The 7,450-nt window shown below is 37.9% G+C and overlaps 1 pseudogene; it reads right to left on the reverse strand.

The window, feature by feature from the left end:
• Window positions 1-3,114: 3,114 nt before the first annotated feature.
• On the reverse strand, window positions 3,115-6,844 carry LOC104893848 (uncharacterized; annotated as a pseudogene).
• Between the last annotated feature and the right edge of the window lie 606 nt (window positions 6,845-7,450).

The following is a 7,450-nucleotide window of genomic DNA, read 5'->3' on the forward strand; positions in this document are numbered from 1 at the left end:
AGCACTAGATAATACAACATCGAATGATTCAGTCTTTAATTGTTATATGTTATAATCTAATTCATTTAAAGTATATCAAACGTATATCAACTTACGCTATCATAGGCGTTCTAAGCTTTAACATCCGCGGTTTGTGAAAGCTGGCAGAATCGAAGGTATAAATTATCCCGAGCAAGGGACATATGACAAGGAGCATCCAATGTTGGCTATTGCAAGATTGAACAACAATAATTACTTAAAAAATCACATATCATGCAACAATCGATATTTGTAGATATTAAGATAGAAAATTACTCTTGAAAGATTGGCGCGAACATCATACTAGCATCTACATCGACGCATCCAATCATAGCCTGCACAATGTACTGCGCTACGTCCTCCGATGAATGCACCTCCGTAACGGGGCTTTGCGGACACATCCAACAAACACGTCCAATAGCATCCCCAAATCCATCCAAGTCCAACTGCGTAGCCCTAAAAATTGGCAAAAGTAAACTATATGTGAAAAATACAACTACCATATAATTAAATGAAAAAAAAATCATAACTTTGATTATTGTTACCTCATGTACACTTGGATAATAGAAATATTAATCATTTCTCCTTTCAAAAACTGACCAATATCCTCCTTGTTCAGAAAAGCGGTGCCATCATCTCTCGAATAATGGAACAAGGATCTCGGTAAGGTAACACTAACAACATCATCGTCTGCGACGACAATGGCAAGCGTATATGCTAACTCCCTGCAGTCTTCAGTGAGGGAGTCCAAGAACGATCGATCGTCGATAACTGGACTAAACTGAGAAGTCGAACCGGCTGAATGCAGTTGGCTAGAAGATCTAACAGCCTGCTCCCCCGAAATCCCTTTTTGTTTTTTAGGTGTCGGTGTAACATAGTAATTTTTTTTCAAAACGCGCATAATATTATGAAATTTTTAAATTGAAAGCTATTATTTTTACAAAAATGGAGGCCTATATGAACAATTACCTCATCACTTAACATTTGTGCTAATTTTTTTGGCCATTGCACCCAAGTACCCAAAGCAGTAGTTGTAGTGTGGATATCATATGCTGGGACGGGAACAGGTAGTGGCAAATGACCATATTTCTCTATAATTCGATGAATTTTCACTTTCAGGTGATCATTCATCATTCTAGACCCATGAACTGTAGTGGTCTCATCAAAAGCATAAGAATATGTTTCTGCCACTAGACAAGTCTCTCCACTAGTTGGATCTATCAAATACAATCGACATGGAACCTCGTCCTAACAGCAACGTAAAGTTCATGTATATAAGATATTATTTGAATAAAACACACATGTAAATATGATAATTATTTGTATAAAGGACATGTATATAATATACTTTTTTGTATAAAGCACATGTATATATAATAATTATATGTACCTTCAGCTGAGGAGAATGAGTGTCGGAAAATCCAGATAGTGGAGTACGTAGCTGAGTGGACTGTGAACAGCTACCTTAGGAGATGACCCAGGATATGGCCCAAGAGATGGCCCAGCAAATGGTGAAGCAGATGGTGGAACAAATGATGGAATAGGTGGCTGAGTCGACTGCGTAGGAGATGGCACAACAAATGATGGAACAAATGACGGAATAGGTGGCTGAGTAGGCTGTGTAGGAGATGACACAGCAAATGGTGAAGGGAAAAACTGATATAGCCCAACAGGTGACTGAGTAGGTGGCTGAGTAGGTGGTTGAGTAAGTGGTTGTACATATGAAGGAAATGGCCCAGCAGATGGTGAAGGACATGGCCCGGTAGGTGGATGTGAAGGTGAAATCATCACATTCTGCATATATGTGGCGATGTCCTCCATCCACCTTCCACTCATTTTCCGTATGAATGCCTCCTCTTGTTCTTTACACGATCTCCTATAATGAGTACGAGGTACATGCCCAAAAGCCTTGGTGTAGCCAACATTCACGCCCCCAAAACCATAACAGCGACGCGAATGATCTGGTTTCTCTCCAAGAGCCATAAAAAGGGCGTCTCTGTTACGAACCGGAATGAACTCACCCTTGGTTTGCTTCTCCTTGTACTCCAACTGCCCAAAAAGCAAGTTAACAGTAATAATGTAGTTACTAAATGAAAAAATATTCATGTCAAACTAAAAGTTAACTATAATGATATACATACGTATTTGTCAGCTGCTTTCTTTGTTTCCTCAGCTGGAATAAATCGTTGTTTAGTAACAGAAACTTTTTTATGCATCGCGCACCACCAATCATCACCCCAGTTAAAACTTGAGGACACCGAGGAGGATGGTGTACTAGATGACGGTCCGGAATCAAAACTAGGTGGACCGAATTTCTCCTGCCTCCACAACTCTCTAGCATCTCCATAGCTCCTCTGACCTAAGTGGTGATGATGTGTGTTCTTCTTTGCGCTCTCGAGCGCCTTTTCTCGCTTTTTCTGCAAAATAAAAAAATACATTAAGTTAGTATAATATTATTTAAATCAGTAAAACCAAGTTAATAATTAGATTATAAACTTACTATACACTAGTAGAATAAATGCTATTTGTGGCGGTGATATTGCTGCGGTTTTCACTACTACAAAAAAGGGCAAAGATAACTGTTAAATAAGGCTTTACATAACAGTTTTGAGGTGTTATCCAAGTCAATGTAATGTAAAGTAAACATAACACCTGACGAAAGTGTTATGTTTGCCAGAAAAACATAACAGTCATTTATAATACACGTTATCCGCTAGATAACACATTTTGTAAATAAGTGTTATGTTTGTTATTTATATGACAAATTGAAAAATGGAAAATTTAACACTTATCTTAAATAACTGTTATGTTTTCCTATTAATATATAACATATATTACATATAACTGTTATCTATGATATTTTATTAGAAAAATAATCAAATTATCATTTTACGCATATATTGGCAGATGGAACAAACAATGTAAATAACCAAACATTCAAAAACAACCATTTGAATCCATTATTCTGTCAACTAGGGAAAACTCAAGGGATAAAAGAATAGAAATTTAGAAAATTAAATATAAAAAAGCTTCATTCAAGAATCTGACAATAGAATAATTTATTGTTGACTAACTAACAAAAAATTTATTCCCGCCCCAAATGTCACGACTAAAGATATTACAAATAACCGGAGTTAGGATGATGTTGAACATGAAATAACCAAAGAGCGACATATTACACTATCCTCATAAAAAGCAACATATACTAAATATCAGAATCTGATGTCTTCTCCTCTTTAGGAGATACATATTGCCTGCTAAGCTTTGACTTTATCCAGGGATAATCCAAGGATGCACTCTGTGGCGGCTGAGGAGTTGGAGGTTTTGACTGCCTAAGCTTGTTTTCTCTGTCAATAAACCTGTTCATAACATACATGGAACCAATGTCATATACACACTCATACAATGAGAGGAATGAAAAATCGTAGTAACTTAAACAGCAGTAAAAAGCATCATATAGCTACCCTACAGCCCATATCAGGCAGTACATATGTCGGTAAGACCATAAGATCACATGAGAAGCACTGCAGAAGTTAGAGCAAAGAACTGTCGAATCTCACGACACACAGTAGACTGATTTCAAAATCAACTTAGTATTAAATCAAACAATTTGCAAAACCCTACAAAGGCAAAAGATGATGTAAAACGAATTACCAGTTATAAAGAACCAACTTACTGAACAACAGTTTGAAAGCACTGGAGTATTTTTCAAAAAAAGTCAAAAGGGAAAAGGTACAAGCTAAGTCTTACTCGATATAGGCCATTGGGCAGTATCACCAACTCGAATACGTGTCCTCAGCAATCTTGTGTAACTACCAGCTCGGCCTCTGCAAGATAATTCAAATATTACCCAGCAATACAATAACAAACAAGTCTCTTTAGGTTCTATCCAGCAGCTACTAAACCAGAAATTTGTTGATTTTTGGAGGAATGAAAAGAATAATGCAAGAAAGCTGGAAAACAGAAACTAATATCTCAATATTTTTCATAATGAAATCAACTTACAGAATGCATTTAAATAGAAAGCCAAAACTAATAAGTCCTATACTTTAGGAACACAAACCCACTAACATACTCCACTCACCACTAATAGTTTCCGTTTCAAGCATTTACTAACTCACTGAGTACTAACTACTTTCCTAAATAATAGCACCTAACTCCCACTAACTCACTACATTATTTTAACTAAGAAACTAATATCCCTAACAATAAGATCAATAGTAACTGACGCATCTTTGAAGCACAATACCAACACACCCCCTTGCTTCAAAGCCACATGCAACTGCTTAACTTCAATGACCATATTGCGACGACAGACTTCGACTTGAACTGAACACGCTTTAATTCTCGAAACTCAAGGTACCTCAACCACGACTTTCACAACACAACCACGACACATGAGTTTAGAAGAGTGTCTCTTCCTCGACCTTTTGAACAAAATTGGTTTGTTCACCACCTTGCTCATCTCTTTGTTTATCCCAACACCTATCTTCTTTGTGCCCATACCTCTTGCAATAATAGCATTGAATGCTACTCATAGATTGACGTTGTCCTTCGAATCGACCACGACCACCACTTTCTTCATGACCTCGACCTCGACCTCGACTACCCATACCACGACCTCGACCACGACCATCTTCATAATGCCATTCATTTGACATTTCCCCCTTAACTTGGAAGGCTTTTTCCTCGACATTTTCATCCGACCTTAAAATTCTATCTTCATGGGCTAAAAGGGAACCCATTAACTCATCAAAACTATAAGAGGACATATTTTTTGACTCCTCAATTGCAGCAACAACATGATTGTAATTTTTTGTAAGACTCCTTAAAACTTTACGCACTACTGTTAAGTCACTAATATTTTCACCAAACGACCTCATTTGATTAACTATACTTGACACTTTAGACAAATAATCTTGCACAGACTCTTTTTCTTTCATTTTAAGTGATTCAAAATTACCATGGAGGTTTTGCAACTTGACAGAAATTACCTTACTATCACCTCTATACTCCATTTTTAAAATTTCCCAAGCTTCCTTTGCCATCTTAGCGGTTGAAATTCGAGGAAATATATCATCATCCACTGCAGATTGGATGATAAATAAAGCTTTCGCATTTAATTTGCGATTGTCACGTAACTTTTTATCGGGTACCTCCGGTGGCTCCTCCGGTTCCTCATACCCGCTCTCAACAAGATCCCATAACTCCTGGGATTGAAACATGGTTTGCATTTTAATACTCCATAAATGATACTTCTCACCCTTAAAAATTGGAATGAAGGGTTGAGATGATACATTAACACCATTGTTTGCCATCATTTACACTCACTGTGTTTACAGACTCAAATCTCACCCGACCCACAACAATTTTCGAAACACACGACTCACAACTTTTAAAGGTTTAGGATCGAACCCGGATTAGCTCTGATACCATGTTGATTTTTGGGGGAATGAAAAGAATAATGCAAGAAAGCTGGAAAACAGAAACTAATATCTCAATATTTTTCATAATGAAATCAACTTACAGAATGCATTTAAATAGAAAGCCAAAACTAATAAGTCCTATACTTTAGGAACACAAACCCACTAACATACTCCACTCACCACTAATAGTTTCCGTTTCAAGCATTTACTAACTCACTGAGTACTAACTATTTCCTAAATAATAGCACCTAACTCCCACTAACTCACTACATTATTTTAACTAAGAAACTAATATCCCTAACAATAAGATCAATAGTAACTGACGCATCTTTGAAGCACAATACCAACAAAATTTACGCAGGCCAGATTTGAGATTCACTTGTATCGATATGCCAACTCGGTAAAAAGCTTGTGGATAACATCATCACCCCTCACAAAAGCAGCAGCACGTCTAGCGGCACAAAGTGAGCCCTGAGGCAGGATATCAAGATAATCCAGTCATTGAATATCAAGTAGATAAATCTGAATCAGTTCTAAATTATACAGAACATAAGTAGCAAATGGTGGACATAGATCCATCTAGATAGGTATATTTAACACGGCATAAAGTTCAGGAAATGACATAATATTAACCATAGAACTAAGGGCACTTGGGTCTGCCATTTGGGGCCTTCCAGTCTCTGTAACAAGGGCATTCATTCAAGTTCCTGGAAGTGCCAAAAGGAACACAGGTGCACTTCCCATAGCACATCATGCAGTACTTCATGCAACTTGAATTTACCCCCTTTAGTGTTGGAACATTTATAGGGTAATGGGTTTGAAACTCATAAGGGTATGTACTAGAAGAGGAGGAGGTCTAGTATGCAAAAGGCTAGAGTGCATCAAGTGGCAAAACGCATTGATAAACCAAGGGAGACAGAAGACTGGCCGCGAGTCGCGACAACCGTCGCGAGTCGCGACCAGCGCCTCGCGACTCGCGAGCTTCTTCGCGAGTCGCGACGTGTCTTCTGCCTTGGAATGCGAAAAGTTGCCTCGACGGTTTTATATCCGTTGTGATGCTTTGTTGATCATTTTAATGACTTTTAAGGTCCTTTAATCAGTAGATTAAAGACCTTTGATGAGTGATTAAAATGGGGGTTATGTGATTAACCTCTCTAGTCAATGTGATTAAGATGGGGGTTATGTGATTAACTTCCCTAGTCAATGAAAGGTTTATTCTTCCTATATAAACCTTGGGATTCCTATGAGTGAAGGGTTAGAAGAAAATCAGAATTTTCTATTCTATACTCTCTCAAATACTTCTTGCTTAGCTTAAGAGAAAACTTGCAATCTTCTCTTGAGTGTTCTTCACAAACACAAAACACAAGTTCTTGTTGATTCACTTAGAGATCATCTAAGTGGATTGTTTCTCTCCATTGTATCTCATTAGTTATTTCGTGTTAACCCGGTGATCCTAGAGGGGCGAAATTAAACTAATAGGAAAGCGTAGTTTCCGTGCCTTGGAGTGGATATCCGGTTCTCTCATTGATCACACATCTAACAATCTATTAGTTTAATTTTCTTTCTTTTCGGATATGGCTCAATCACTCAAGGACATGACTATGAACTTCCAAAAGTTGGATAAGTTTGAGGGGGTGGGCTATCGGAGGTGGCAAAAGAAGATGCACTTCTTGTTGACCGCCTTGAATGTGGTGTATGTGTTATCAACTCCTATGCCACCACTCCCGGAAGATGGAGAGGAAGAGCCTCTTGAGACTACTAGGAAGAGGATCAAGTGGGAGAATGATGACTACATTTGTCGTGGTCATATTCTCAACTCTCTCACCGACCCGTTGTTTGATCTCTACCAAAATGTGGAGAGTGCAAAGGAACTTTGGGACGCTCTTGAGGCCAAGTACATTTCGGAAGATGCTTCAAGTAAGAAATTCCTTGTTAGTAATTTTAATTCTTTTAAAATGACTAATGATCGGCCTATTATGGAGCAATTCCATGAGGTTCATCATATT

Source organism: Beta vulgaris, chromosome 5, assembly GCF_026745355.1.
Source record: "Beta vulgaris subsp. vulgaris cultivar EL10 chromosome 5, EL10.2, whole genome shotgun sequence".
In the NCBI taxonomy this organism is placed as follows: domain Eukaryota; kingdom Viridiplantae; phylum Streptophyta; class Magnoliopsida; order Caryophyllales; family Amaranthaceae; genus Beta; species Beta vulgaris.